Below are 16412 nucleotides of genomic sequence, written 5' to 3' on the forward strand. Positions count from 1 at the left end.
TCCAGCAGCTTCAGCAAACTCAATAGGCTATCTCAGTGACTTAACAATTTCATTATATATCATGATTTTGTGAGTCAGAAATTCAAACAGAGAGTGGTTGGCAATTTTTCTACTCATTTTACCAATGACTGACCAGGGTTGTTCCTTATTTTTACCTTGCAGCTAGGCTCTTGTAGAGGTTCAGAAAGGCTTCACACAGATGCTAAATACTTTGGCAAGGACAGTTGGAAAACTGGACTCAGCTGAGCCTTTCTTTTTCCACGTAGACTCAAGGCCAATCCATTTGATTTTGTCCACAGGGAAGATGGAGTTCTTACATAGAGGATATCTTTGTGTCCATGGTAGATCTTTTTTGACTCAGAAGTTATTTTGAAGGGCTTAAGTTCCAAACCTTTTGAAATATGATTTAAAATTATATTCTATTAAATTTTTACATCATTTAATTTTGGTTTATTTCTTCTGGGCTCCAGATATAATCTGTAAGAATTTGACATTTTCAAATTTATTAAGGTTTTCTTTATTGCCTAGCATATGATAAAAATTATAGTCAAAAATTGATTAAATGTAGTCTCTGTGTAGCTAAAAGATCATGTATTCTGAAACTGTTCAACTCAATGTTCTATATATGCTCATTCATTATGTAGTTAATTGTAAGTTACTTATACCAAGCTGTGTTACAATTAGCAATTATGATATTTGCTTATTTTTCCCTTTTAGTTCATTTTTGGCACTATATATATTGAATATAGGGGAGCACAAATATAAATATTGTTATATCTTCCTATTAAGTTTCATTTTTCATGAAAACTCTCAATATACTCCTTGCCTTAAAGTCCCCTTTGTCTGATATTAATGTCACCACACCAAAATACCTATTAAGAAGATAACAATTAAATTTTTACCTCTGTAACTTCTGGGCATCAGTCAAGAGAAGTTTTAATAACTGTAGCATGTGAAACAATTATGATTAATATTTAAATATATTTTTATTAACCTGAGAGAGTCTTAGACTAGGTCTAATAATATTTGTTGAATTATTTTCCTGACTGCTAAAGGACTCTTTTTGCAAAAATTATAGCGTGTATTTATATTTAAATTTATTGGTGATTACACTAAATGGCTGCCCATTTTGTTTATGGGAAAGTTTGAGCATTTTATTAGAACAGGCAAAAATTTGTTTTAAAATACAAAATGAAAAATAATGCCTTGTAGTTCCTAAAGCAGCTATTTGAATGTGAGGCAAAATTTATATGCCACTTATTACTTGATTTTACTTGTTTGTTTTTGTTTTTGCTTCAGCTACCCATGGTTAGAGAATAGTTAAGTTTAGGAAAAAGTGACTAAGAAGGTAATGTAAGTGAAGGCAGTCACTATTTCTTTGGATGTAGTATTCCTGGAGGTGACATCAATAGTCTGAAACAACTGGGCAGTTACAACGTTTGGTTAACAAAATATTGCTCTCACCTGAATACCTGTAAGCCCCATACATATCGTTACTATGTGTTTAAATATTGCTATTTAAATATTAGCAAAATACTATGTGTTTAAATATTGCTATTGAAGCAACTTATAAATCCTGTTAAAAGAAATAATTTATAATAGCTTGTAATAATCATATACTTTACTGATCAAAAAAATTTCACTAAAAGTGAAATTACTCTAAGTTAAGGATTCATGATTTTTATTTTACCTTTGAAATTACTTCTTAAACTCTAAAAGGTGAATATTGCTAGAATGGTCGATTCTATAAATGTACTCCTGTCACTGCCCAATATTTTAAAATGCAACAACTTTATAGCTAAATCATTAGACTAAATTCATGTGAGATATGTATATGGTACAATTCCTTAAGTGTTTGTGAAGTATGGCTTGCCACTTATTTGTAAGCATTACATAAAAACAAGCATAGCAAAATATGCCTATTTAATACAAGATATTTAGTCATGACACTAAAAAATACTAAAGAAAGAAAAGTTAAATGTTTTGTTCGGATATAAAAAGTAACAGAAAAAGTTTCGGCAATAAATTTATTGAACTTATATAAAATATGTAACACCATGAACAACAATAATAACTAATAGTATAGAGTCTGTTTACATGCCAAGTACTTTGCTAACCTTCATATGCGCATTATCTCCTTAAATCATTGTAACAAATGGATAAAATTAGTAGTGTTTTTACTAATTTTTACATTGAAACTAGGCATAAAATGTTATTCAAAGACCATATAGCTAGTAACCAATACATTTGGTATTGAACTTATGAAGACTATCACTAGAACCTATGTTCTTATTCACTTTGCTGATGAAACAATATAAATAGGAAATAGTGAGAGAAGAGAAGGCATAAAGGATATAAGGCTGGTAGGCCAACTCATGGGCAAACTAAAGGGATGTTGCACCTTGGGAAGAAAAAAATTGACTTAAATTTGTAATTCAAGAGCAAATAAAATCTCAAGCAAAACTTTAAACTTCAGGATATAATTAGCCAAATTTGTTTCACAAGGATTGACAATAAAAATGCTATGTGTACATTACAGTAAGAGGAATTCTTAAGATAGCCTAAGTTTGTAAGCTTTATAGGAATTATTTAGATTACCATCAGAGTTTACAGCCAATTAAACTATAGAAGTAAAACATAATTATTAAGTCTCTTGTAATCAAAATTTTAGGGCAATTTTAAGCTGTAAACTTGATGCAGTGCTCACTCTCACTACATGCTTGGAAATGAAGAGGAAGTAAAAATGATCACTAAACTTCCTTTTTAACAGTATGCATATTTTAGTGTATACCTCAGCAAATCCATACTGTAGAAGATGCTTGGTGTGTGTTTGTGTGTGTGTGTGTGAATGTTAAGTCGCTTCAGCTTCAGTTGTGTCCAACTCTTTGTGATCCCATGGACTGCAGAATGCCAGGAGCCTGCCAAGCTCCTCTATCCATGGGATTCTCCAGGGAAGAATACTGGAGTGGATTGCCATGCCCTCCTACAGGGGATCTTCCGTACCCAGGAATCAAATCCGTATTTCTTATGTATTCTGCATTGGCAGGCAGGTCCTTTACCACTAGCACCATCTGGGCAGCCAGAAACTGCTTTAGGAAGGTAAATAAAAGTAGGTTTGCATCTGCAATTGTTGTTGTTCAGTCCCTTAGTCATGTCCAACTCTTTGCAACCCCATGGACTGCAGCATGCCAGGCTTCTCTGTCCTTCACCAACTCCAGGAGGCTGCTCAAACTCATGTCCATTGAGTCAGTGATGCCATCCAACCTACTTGACCTCTGTCGTCCCCTTCTTCTTCCATCTTCAATCTTTCCCAGCATCAGGGTCTTTTCCAATGAGTTGGCCCTTCACATCAGGTGGCCAAAGTATTGAACTTTCAGCTTGAACATCAGTCCTTCCAATCAACATTCAGGGTTGATTTCCTTTAGAATTGACTGGTTTGTTCTCCTTGAGGTCCAAGGGACTCTCACGAGTCTTCTCCAACACCCCAGCTCGAAAGTGTCAATGCTTTGGCACTCAGCCTACTTTATGGTCCAACTCTCACATCTGTACATGATTACTAGAAAAACCATAGCTTTGACTAGATGAAACTTTGTGGACAAACTAGTGTCTCTGCTTTTTAATAAGCTGTTTAAGTTGGTCATAGCTTTTCTTCCAACGAGTAGTTCAGTTCAGTTCAGTCACTCAGTCATGTCCGACTCTTTGCGACCCCATGAACCACAGTACGCCAGGCCTCCCTGTCCATCACCAACTCCTGGAGTCCACCCAAACCCATGTCCATCAAGTCGGTGATGCCATCCAGCCATCTATCCTCTGTCGTCCTTTCTCCTCCTGCCTTAAATCTTTCCCAGCATCAGGGTCTTTTCAAATGAGTCAGCTCTTTGCATCAGGTGGCCAAAGTATTGGAGCTTCAGCTTCAACATCAGTCCTTCCAATGAACACCCAGGACTGATCTCCATTAGGATGGACTGGTTGGATCTCCTTGCAGTCCAAGGGACTCTCAAGAATCTTCTCCAGCAACACAGTTCAAAAGCATCAATTCTTCAGTGCTCAGCTTTCTTTCGAGTCCAACTCTCACATCTATACATGACCACTGGAAAATCCATAGCTTTGACTAGACGGACCTTTGTTGGCAAAGTAATGTCTCTGCTTTTTAATATGCTGTCTACGTTGGTCATAACTTTCCTTCCAAGGAGTAAGCATCTTTTAATTTCATGCCTGCAGTCACCATCTGCAGTGATTTTGGAGCCCAGAAAAATAAAGTCTCTAACTATTTCCATTGTTTCCCCATCTATTTGCCATTCAAAAGCATCAATTCTTCAGTGCTCAGCTTTCTTTCGAGTCCAACTCTCACATCTATACATGACCACTGGAAAATCCATAGCTTTGACTAGACGGACCTTTGTTGGCAAAGTAATGTCTCTGCTTTTTAATATGCTGTCTACGTTGGTCATAACTTTCCTTCCAAGGAGTAAGCATCTTTTAATTTCATGCCTGCAGTCACCATCTGCAGTGATTTTGGAGCCCAGAAAAATAAAGTCTCTAACTATTTCCATTGTTTCCCCATCTATTTGCCATGGAATGATAGGACCAGATGCCATGATCTTAGTTTTCTGAATGTTGAGTTTTAAGCCAACTTTTTCACTCTTCTCTTTTACTTTTTTCAAAGGCTCTTTACTTCTTCTTCACTTTCTGCCATAAGGGTGGTGTCATTTGTGTATCTGAGATTATTGATATTCCTCCTGGCAATCTTGATTCCAGCTTGTGCTATATCCAGCCCAGCATTTCTCATGATGTACTCTGCATATAAGTTAAATAAGCACGGTGACAATATACAGCCTTGACGTACTCCTTTCTAGATTTAGAACCAGTCTGTTGTTCCATGTCCGGTTCTAAGTGTTGCTTCTTGACCGGCAAACAGATTTCTCAGGAGGCTGGCCAGGTAGTCTGATATTCCCATCTTTTGCAGAATTTCCCACAGTTTCATGTGATCCACACAGTCAACGGCTTTGGCATAGTCAGTAAAGCAGAAGTAGACATTTTTCTGGAACTCTCTTGCTTTATCAATGATCCAGTGGATGTTGGCAATTTAATCTCTGGTTCCTCTGCCTTTTCTAAATCCAGCTTGAACATCTAGAAGTTCACAGTTCATGTACTGTTGAAGCCAGTCTTGGAGAATTTTGAACTTTACTTTGCTAGCATGTGTGATGAGTGCAATTGTGCGGTAGTTGGAACATTCTTTGGCATTGCCTTTCTTCGGAATTGGAATGAAAACTGACCTTTTCTAGTCCTGTGGCCACCGCCGAGTTTTCCAAATTTTCTGACATATTGAGTGCAGCACTTTCACCCCATCATCTGTTAGGATTTTGAAATAGCTCAGCTGGAATTCCATCACCTCCACTAGCTTTGTTCTTAGTGATGCTTCCTAATGCCCACTTGACTTCACATGCCAGAATGTCTGGCTCTAGGTGAGTGATCACACCATCATGGTTTTCTGGGTCATGAAGATCTCTTTTGTATAGTTTTTCTGTGTATTCTTGCCAACTCTTCTTAATATCTTCTGCTTTTGTTAGGTCTATACAATTTCTGTCTTATATTGTGCCCATCTTTGCATGAAATGTTGCCTTGGTAGCTCTAACGTTCTTGAAGAGATCTCTAGTCGTTCCAGTTCTATTGTTTTCCTCTATTTCTTTCCATTGATCACTGAGGAAGGCTTTCCTATCTCTCCTTGCTATTCTCTGGAACTCTACCTTCAAATGGTTATATCTTTCCTTGGAAATCCAGCTGAGCTATTTCACATCCTAAAAGATGATGCTGTTAAAGTGCTGCACTCAATATGTGTTCAAATTTGAAAAACTCATAAGTGGCCACTGGAGTAGAAAAGGTCAGTTTCATTCCAATCCCAAAGAAGGACAATACAAAAGAATGTTCCAAGTACCACATTTGCAATGCTGAGCCCTAAATGGCTCTGAATAGGGACAAGCCTGTGACTGTCGTGCATTTTAAGTCACTTCAGTCCTGTCTAACTCATGTGACCCTGTGGACTGTAGCCCACCAGGCTCCTTTGCCCATGGAATCTCCAGGCAAGAATACTGGAGTGGATTGCTATGCCCTCCTCTAGGGGATCTTCCTAACCCAGGGATCAAACCCGTGTCTCTACGTCTCCTGCATTGGCCGGGGGATTCTATTCCATTAGAAGGGCGGGCATAATCTTGCATGGAGTTTCCTTACTCAGAAAAACTGGCAAAGCTGCTCAAAACTTTTAGCCTGTCCCTTTCTGCTTTGCTGAACTTCTCGGCAACTCTTAACTCCCTCTCCCAGACCTTTCCCCACACCCAAACAAGACTGCACATGTTCTTTCTTGTGAATTGATATAAAACGTTCTAAGATTAATGCACTGGATTTACAGCATATTTAAGTGAGGCAGCACTACATTATCCTCTTCTTCAAATGCAACTCAAGGTCCTCGCGATTCTGCATGCATTCAATCAAGTATATTAGCATTCTGCAGGTAAAGAAATATCTTCTCTCTAACCTGACCTCTATTTTCAATCAATTTCAAAACTTTAAATGACTGAGGCTTGAAATAAATGATTAAATATGCATGTGACAAAATGTGTGTGGAAGGAATAAATGACAGACTCATGGTGTTGCACTGAAAGTTCAAACAGAATTATCATGTTAAGAGGCCTATATCCAGTAAAGCGATACTAATCTAAGAAGGGTTTCTATTTTAAACAACTTCAGGGAGCAACACAAAACACAATGTAAATATTAACCACTGGAATTTTGTAACATGGCAGTTCATGACCCTGTTGAAAAGACTTTTCCATTAGAAGACAAAGTTCACATTTATTTAGGTTTTGCCATTTTTCTGAGTGGTGATATATTTTCATGATTCCAAATTACAAAACGTGCTTCATTTTTGGTTTCTACTTACCTCTCAGTGTTTTTAATGATTTCCTTTTCCCTCCTTGCCATTTCCATTTTGCCTTCTACTCTGCCTAACCAAGTGCTATACATTTTTAATGCCAACTCATCTCATTTCCTCAATTAAATTCTCTGATAATTCTATACAGTGTTAATCTTATATGATCTTTGTAAATTTCAGTTGAGTTTTAATAATGGGAATTTTTTGTCCCAAGTAATAAGTAGATTGCCATTCAATACTGCTGGTATCTAGATATTATCATATATCTATTATCTATCGTGTTTGGACTAAGTTATTGGTACGTGTGTGCAGACTGAATTTCAGCCTGAACTTTTCCCCAAACTGTGTCCTTGTGTTGGAGTTAATCATTAAAAGTCAGGTTTCCTAACCAGTATGCCAGATTATAGGGGGAATTAGAGCTCAAACCTGAACAATAATTAACTTTGCTGAATTTCCATTGCTCTACACAAGTGGCATGATTTTCCAAAACAGTAAGCAATTCTTGGTAACCTTCCAAATACACTGCACTCTTGCCTTGATTTATACAGCAATTACCTACCTGGAAAAATTAGTAAATCTTAATAGCATTCCAAAATTTTTTTTTTTTTACATGTAGAAGTGATTTACATCCTTGTATCAAATAATTTAAATTGATTTTAATCTACATGATATCTGGTCAGAAATATAAGAGCCACAGGGTATTTCCATTCTATGACACTTCCTGTGCATTGAAAGGTATCAAATTTTCAGCCTTTAACCTGTAAATGGCAATAGTGCCCCTCCCCCACAGTTTTTTGTGACAAAGAATAACACCCCATACAAACTTCAATATTTCTCTAAAAGCTCCCACTGAGAATCACATCTGTTAGACTGGGAACTAAGGCAAGAGCCAAATCATGGCGAGCTTGTAATATATGTAAAGGACTTGAGGTTCATCTTTAGGATAATAAGAAACCATTGAAAATATTTAAGCCAGAGAGTAACATGACAGCATTTTTATTTCAAAAAATATAATTGGTCTATTATGTACAGAATGAATTGGAAGGTGTTTCTGTGGCAAATTGAAGACCTTAAATAGTCCAATGCCTTGAAATAAGCTATTTAGAAATTACATTATTAAAGACTGATTCTAAAGGAGTAGAAAAGGAAATGGATACGTAAAGGATAAATGGTCAGTGTAGGAAAAAGCTAGAGAAGAATCAAGTTTGGAGTTCAGTCTTGTATATCTCATTTTCCTCTCTGAATTTAAGCTGTTACCTATGCCAATAATTCCACTTTTAAAGATTTTTTTCTCAATTTTCTAAATTTCCTTGAAGTTAGTTTATGTCACTAGGAAAAAAAGAGATTTCATATACAAAAATTACCTATATACAGAAATTTTATTAATAAACTTACCACTTAAAAATTTGAAGTTTTCTTTCAGTAATCTTTGAGAGATTTAAATTTTTCCATGGATGCTATATTAATGGAGATTAACAAGGTCATTACTTTGTATTTCCAAGTATTTGGCACTAGAGTTTCTAATCAAGTTATAATATTTAACACATTTAACCTTTTTAAAATAAAGTATTCATTTTTTCTCAGATTCATGCTTTACTTTCACTATAGAAAGAGATACAAAAATTCAGCTTAGAAGAAAGTAATATAAATGCTTAGATAGGATAAAGTTCTTATATCAATATATTTTCATTGTACACTAGAATCATCTGGATTGCCTCTTAAGAACATATATTTCTGGGCCCCATTCTTTAAAAAAAATTCCTTTTTTAAAAAATAATATAGTGAAAATTTTTATAGAATGAAAGAATTCCATTTAGCTAGATATTAATGGACATAAATGTAGAAGCAGCTTGGCCAATGCTATTAAGTGACCAGTCTGTCCAAGACAGTGTCCTTCTAAACATTCACCTGTACAGGACATTCTCTTACATGCATAACCATAAATCTCAGATGAACAAAAAGTAGTCAGAAGAGTTCTTAGAAGTCACATGTATCCCAAGACCACAGTGCTTAGCACCAGTCACTGTAGCTATAGCTGCCTGGGCCATGGATGTGTAGAATCAAAATTTCTGGTTCAGTAAGTCTGGAGGGAAGTTCAGGAATGTGATTTAGTTATTGTTTATTTCTTTGTTTATTAGTAAGAAATTTGGTTAATGCAGGTAGTATTAAGAGTACACTTTGAGAAATAGTGCTATTTCCAAGGAACAATTTACCACACTCTATTCTTTCCTTGATATGTAAGACAGAATAGAATTAGTTGTTTCCAAGCCTATAAATATACTAATTTTCTACATTGTGGAATGGTCTATATTTTTCCAGGAGAAAATTACATAATATTATGTGGAAAAGTTCCCCATGTGCCAAAATTACGTTTAACCCAGACTATCTCAATAAAGTACACTCTGATACTATTTCCTGAGGCAGGGTTGAGGGATTGGTAGTAGTTAGCTATGGGATGCAAACAGCTAATTCAGTAATTATCTGCCTTGACTGTGTATAAAAACCACCTGAGTAATTTAATAACATCATTTTACTCAAGTCACACCCTAGACTATTTAAATAAGAATATCTGGAGGTGAGGCCAAGGCATTTTTAAAACTATTCTAGGTAATTTCTATGGGTAGCCAAGATTGAGAACCACTCATTAAATGAATGTTCAATGATTAGCCCAAACTGGGTTTTACCTCCCCGTATAGCTGAGAGGTAAAAGAACGCAGTATTCATGTGCCCTACAGTGATGGTTAATTTTATGTGTCAGCTTGCGAGGACGAAGAGATGCCCAGACAGCTGGTGAAACATTATTTGTATCTGTGTCTGTAAGATGTTTCTGGAAGAGATTAGCGTTTAAATGAATAGAGTTAGTGAAGAAAGTGGGTATCATTTAATCAGCTGAGGGTCAGAATAGAACTAAAATGCAGAAGAAGGGTGAATTTGCTTTCCCTGTCTCAGCTGGGATATCCATCTTCTGTTCTTAGACATCAGTACTCTCAACTCTCAATTCTTCAGATTGGGCTAAATTACATCAGTGGCTTTCCTGTTTCCTCAGGTTGCACATGGTAAATCATGATGCATCATGGCTTCCATGATCACAGAAGCCAACTCTTATAATTAATTAATACACTTTCTCTTTATTAATTAATTAATGCTCTTTCTCTGAAGAACTCTAACACCCCTGTGAACCTTACATGTAGCCTTCTGAATCAAATGCTAGTGGCCTCGGCACTATTTGCATGTCAACTTTCTGATAGTAATAATCACCTAACATGAATTAGTTTTCAGAGTGAAAAACCCGTTTTGAAGAACCAGCTTTATTAAACTTACAGATGATAAACTTCGTTTCAAACTTTCTTATCATTGAATCAAGTTATTCATAATTTCCAATGCATATAAATCTCTCCATTTGTCTTGGGGCCACCGTAATCATCTTAATTTTTTCAATTTTATGATTCAACTGGAAAAGACAAATCTGCATTTCACTTTTGGCCTTATACAGCCCACCATTTCACAACTAAATGCAAGAAAAAATAGTTGTAAGTGGGACCATTTGGAACCAACACAATCACATGGAATTTTAAATTTAAAAACAGTAACTTAATTTTCAAAAGAGGTCTTTTACTGGAGAAATACAGTTGCAAGGATTTTTTGTTAGATATTTTTCCTGACTTTTTAAAATGTCATTTTCAATAGCAAACACTCATGGTTTCTAGAACTGAGACAGTAGAAAAGAATAGGTACAGAAATATTGTCTGTTTCTTTAAACAAGAACAATGCCTTCATAAACCAAAGTTTTTTAATGTCTGACAAATAATTAGTAATTCAATCCTGAAATGAGCTAATACTGACAGAAAATACATCTATGATTTCTCACTGATGTATCTTAGTAGTTGTAGTAGTTTCCTAGTGTTCCTACTGCATATTATCACAAACTTGGTGGCTTAAAATAATGGAAATTTATTCACTCACAGTTTTGGAATCTAGAAATCTGAATCAAGATTTTGGAAGCGTTGGTTCTTTCTGGAGTCTCTGACGCAGAATCCCTTTCACACTTATCTCTTAGCTGCTGGTAGCTCTGGCACTCCTTGGCATTTTTTGGTTTGTCGACACAGTATTCCCATTTATACACCCATCTTTATTCATGGGTCTATCCCCACTGTTTCTTTATGTATTTTCCTTTTCTGTCACTTATCAGGAATCCTGTTGCTGAAACAGGGCCCACCATAATCCAGAATGATCTCACTGGGCTCCTTTCCTTAATTACATCTGCAAATATAATCCCATTCTGAGGTTTCAGGTGGAGAAAGAGCTTGGGGAAGACCCTATTCAACCAACTACTGTACTGATATATTTTATCTCTTATTCTTTTTCATATATATATGTTTCACATATACATAACCAGTTTATTCCATGATAGCATATTAATTCTTTTCCCAAAAATATTCTACTTTTTCAAGTAGGAACAGACATTGGACCCAACTTAAACAACCTGAGTTAAAGTTTCATCTTGGTCATCTAGCTGTGTGGTTTGGAAAATCATAACTTAAATAAAGCTTAATTTTTCATTTATGAAAAGAGGATGATAATACCTGCTCTATAGCCTGTACAAAATCATTGGAATCAAAGAATGTATGAGCGGGTCAGCAGTGCCTTAGATTTGGGCTTTTCGCAGGATAGTTTTCTCTCTCTAGCTGTCCCACAGTTTAGGTTACTATCTCACGTTAGCTCCCTCAGATTGCCCTCAGGGTGTTCAGGCCCAGTCCTTACCCTAGGCAGTGCCGCCCGCTCCTCTCGGTTCAGCCCCCACTTGCTGGTGGCAGATGCGAGCGTCTGGGGTTCTTTGTTGGGAGTTGCCTTTAGGCACATAATCTGTGGGTTTTATTTATTTTTTCTCACAGTTATGTTGCCCTCCGAGATTCAAAATCTTCTCCCAAACCCGCCGGTGGTGCTTGGAAATTTCTCCTCTTTTACGACACCCTCCCCAGGACGGGTCTCCGTCCCTAACTCTTTAGTCTCTCTTTTTATCTCTTATAATTTCTCCTACCTGCTTTCAAAGATAATGCGCTGTCTTTCTGGATGCCTGACGTCCTCTGCCAGCGTTCAGAAGTAGTTTTGTGAAGTTTGCTCAGCGTTCAGATGTTCTTTCGATAAATTTGTGGAGAAGAGAGTGGTCTCCCCGTCCTATTCCTCCGCCATCTTAAGCCCCGCCCCCAGGACAGGATCTTATTTTAACAAAAAAAAATGACGTTTTAGACTTCTTTCGAGATCAACTGAGATCTCTGTTGCAACCACTTATCAAAACTACACTTAAAAGCAAAGAATCACAAGTTGTGGATCATCTTCATCAAAGTACAGAAATAAGACATTTTGTCAAAATTGGCATTTTTCAACTTGTGCAAAGAGTATCAAAACTTTCTAATCAGTGTTTTTTGAGGATTTGTTTGTTTTCACAAGAAAAACATAAAGTTTGAAAATATTGGTCAAAATTGGTATAGAACGGAGCTTACAAAATAAGAATTATTTTTTGATAGAACTATCACACATATAACAGATGACCTGGTTGTTCCACAATGTCAGTAGGCTCATCCAATTTTATACTGAAGGGATCTGTTATATTTTTTCACAGGATGCTTCAAAATTCTATGATAATAATGTCATGATAAAAATTTCTTTACAGAGATATCACTTTAAAATTCATTTTCTGTCCCAAGTCAAATATGACCACTTTGATTCAGACCAACTTGACCATTTTAAATTACAGGGTTTCAGCATCCACTGTCTCAAGGAGCAGTGTTAGAAAAATTACTAAATAAAATACAATAAAACTCAAACAAAATAGAGGGAAAGTATCTTCTGGACCCTGCTTTCAAAACCTGGGATCCAATAGGAAAATAGAAAGTATCCATGACAAAGGAAAGATTTGGTAAAATTATGAGCTGAAGTTGAATATGAAAACCTTCCCCTTCCCCTCTTAGAGTGTTTTATATACAGGTGAGTTACATGAGAAAACAACAAAGACAAATGTATGACTGGTGAAATAAGAAGAAGGCATTAGCAAAATGAAAATGCAAACCACAGTCAGATATCCCTATACACATTGTACATTCATGTTGACAGCATCTTCATTTGTAAGAGCTAAAAAATGATAAGAACTAAAATGGCCATCAACAGGTAAGTGGAAAAACTGTGTGTAGTCAAACATTGTAATATTATTCAGCAATAAAACAGAATAAACTATTTATATACACAAGAATATACAAAAAATATGTATAAATCTCACAAAATTATGGTGAATGACAGAGGCCAGACAAAGAAAAGTATTTACATCCTGTATGGTACCATGTATATTTTATTTTAGAAAATACGAACTAAGTGGCAGAGTGTAGAACAATGATATCCTGGGGACTGAGCGTGAGGCATGGATAGGGCCAAGAGGGAGTGACTAGACAGGTTATGAGGAAACATCAGTTCAGTTCAGTCACTCAGTCATGTCCTACTCTTTGTGACCGCATGGACTGCAGCACGTCAGGCTTCCCTGTCAATCACCAACTCCCGGAGCTTACTCAAACTCACGTCCATTGAGTCAGTGATGCCACCCAACCATCTCATCCTCTGTCGGCTCCTTCTCCTCCCTCCTTCAATCTTTCCCAGCATTAGGGTCTTTTCAGTGGGTCAGTTCTTTGCATCAGGTGGCCAAAGTATTGGAGCTTCAGCTTCAGCATCACTCCTTCCAATGAATACTCAAGACTGATTTCCTATAGGATGGACTGGTTAGATCTTCTTGCTGTCCAAGGGACTCTCAAGAGTGTTCTCCACCACCACACTTCAAAAGCATCAATTCTTCGGTGCTCAGCTTTCTTTATAGCCCAACTCTCATATCCATACATGACTACTGGAAAAACCATAGCCTTGACTAGAGGGACCTTTGTTGGTAAAGTAATGTCTCTGCTTTTTAATATGCTGTCTAGGTTGGTCATAACTTTTCTTCCAAGGAGCAAGCATCTTTTACTTTCCTGTCTGCAGTCACTATCTGTAGTGATTTTGGCTCCCAAAAATGTAAAGTATACTACTGTCTCCTCTGTTTCCCCATCTATTTGCCATGAAGTGATGGGACCAGTTGCCATGATCTTAGTTTTCTGAATGTTGAGTTTTAAACCAGCTTTTTCACTCTCCTCTTTCACTTTCATCAAGGGGTTCTTTATTTCTTCTTCACTTTCTGCCATAAGGGTGGTGTCATCTGAATATCTGAGGTTATTGATTCCCGCTTGTGCTTCATCCAGTCCAGCATTTCTCATGATGTACTTTGCATATAAGTTAAATAAACAGGGTGACAATATACCTCCCTGATGTACTCCTTTCCTAATTTGGAACCAGTTTGTTTTTCCATGTTCAGTTCTAACTGTTGCCTCTTAATCTGCATACAGATTTCTCAGGAGACAGGTAAGGTGGTCTGGTATTCCCATCTCTTGAAGAATTTTCCACAGTTTCTTGTCATCCACACAGTCAAAGGCTTTGGCGTAGTCAATAAAGCAGAAGTAGGCATTTTTCTGGAATTTGCTTGTTTTTTCTATGATCCAACGGATGTTGGCAATTTGATCTCTGGTTCCTCTGCCTTTTCTAAATCCAGCTGAACATCTGGAAGTTCACAGTTCACATACTCTCAAAGCCTAGTTTGGAGAATTTTGAGCATTACTTTGCTAGTGTGTGAGATGAGTGCAATTGTGAGGTAGTTTGAGCATTCTTTGGCATTGCCTTTCTTTGGGATTGGAATGAAAACTGACCTTTTCCAGTCCTGAGGACATTGCTGAGTATTCCAAATTTGCTGGCTTATTGATTGCAGTACTTTCAAGTGTCATCTTTTAAGATTTGAAATAGCTTAACTGGAATTCCATCACCTCCAATAGCTTTGTTCATAGTGATGTTTCCTAAGGCCCACTTGACTTTGCATTCCAGGATGTCTGGCTCTAGGTGAGAGATCACACCATCGTGGTTATCTGGGTCATGAAGATCTTTTTTGTACAATTCTTCTGTGTATTCTTGCCACCTCTTCTTAATATCTTCTGCTTCTGTTAGGTCCATATCATTTCTGTCCTTTATTGTGCCCATCTTTCCATGAAATGTTCCCTTGGTATCTCTAATTTTCTTGAAGACATCTCTAGTCTTTCCCGTTCTATCATTTTCCTTTATTTCCTTGCATTGATCACTCAGGGAGGAAACTTTTAGGGTTAATGGATATGTTATCTTGAATATGGTGATGGATGAATATATATATATGCTAAAATTTATCAAATTATATACTTTATATATGTGCTGTTTATCATATGGCATCACCCCTCAAAGATTTTTTAAAAAACAAACCAAATAGGAGAGTTAAGGTCTACATTGTCAGGCCTAAAATTTTTATTGCCCCATTTAAATTGTTTCCATCACTTTGGAATCTTGGTTTTATGCTCATTTTTTTTAATTGCGTAAAAATATTCCTTATAATCTCTATTCATATGAGCTTGCAGCACAATTAAATGTAATATGCAAACTAAATTACAGTAAGAACTTACAGATTTTGTCAATATCACAACATAAAACATAAAATGCAAGCAGGTAGAAAAGGTGTTAATTGGTTTTTAGAAAATACTTTTATTAAAATAACCTCAGTGCTTTATTTTACCAAGATTATAGAAATATAAACATATACAGTTATATCAGAATGCAGTATGTTGTTAATTTATATCTTAACATTATTGAATATGTTTATCCCCTAATTTAACCAGCCTAGAGGATTTTCTAGCATTGTTTCTTTTTTCTCACTTTCAGTTCAGTTCAGTCGCTCAGTCGTGTCCGACTCTTTGCGACCCCGTGAATTGCAGCACGCCAGGCCTCTCTGTCCATCACCAACTCCCGGAGTCTACCCAAACCCATGTCCATTGAGTTGGTAATGTATGTAAATATACATTTAGAATTTTGTTAAAATCAAAATTTTGTACATAAAGCAAAGCACAGTAGTAATTTCCTAAATGAAACTCTAAAGAACATGTCACATGACTCTCCTGAAATGAATGACAGATCACTGAGAGCTATCAGGACTTCCCTGGTGGCTCAGACTGTAAAGAATCTGCTTAAAATGAAGGAGATCCAGGTTCAATCCCTGGGTTGCGAAGATCCCCTGGAGGAGGACGTGGCAATCCACTCTAGTATTCTTGCCTAGAGAATTCCATGGACAGAGAAGCCTGGTGGGCTAAAGTCCATGGGATCCCAGAAAGTTGGACATAACTGAGTGATTTTCACAAGGACAAGGACATTGGAACATACTACCAAAAACCTTCTTGATAGTAAATCTGTGTGAGTTCTTTTAATGCCAGTGCTATTTCTGGAGCTATAAGAAGCATTTAGTATTCATGTAATTATTATTTTGCCAAAGTCACTTTGCTCAGTAAAAAATAAAGAACCCAAACTCTGCCTGTTAAAAATAAATATAGCTCCCATAAGCTCTGGT

The 16412-nt window shown here is 36.6% G+C and overlaps 1 long non-coding RNA gene across 1 annotated transcript in view; it reads right to left on the reverse strand.

Moving 5' to 3' along the window:
- LOC145507093 (uncharacterized) overlaps positions 1 to 12145 on the reverse strand; it is a 33941-nt gene extending 21796 nt beyond the window's left edge. The window contains exons 1-2 of the long non-coding RNA XR_014054555.1: positions 11967 to 12145; positions 8324 to 8385 (exon numbers count right to left, since the gene is read on the reverse strand). This is a non-coding gene — a long non-coding RNA (uncharacterized LOC145507093). The remainder of the gene's footprint in view (positions 1 to 8323; positions 8386 to 11966) is intronic.
- Between the last annotated feature and the right edge of the window lie 4267 nt (positions 12146 to 16412).

The sequence above is a fragment of the Giraffa tippelskirchi genome, chromosome 5 (assembly GCF_054371585.1).
Source record: "Giraffa tippelskirchi isolate mGirTip1 chromosome 5, T2T-mGirTip1v1.2.pri, whole genome shotgun sequence".
Classification (NCBI taxonomy): Eukaryota; Metazoa; Chordata; class Mammalia; order Artiodactyla; family Giraffidae; genus Giraffa; species Giraffa tippelskirchi.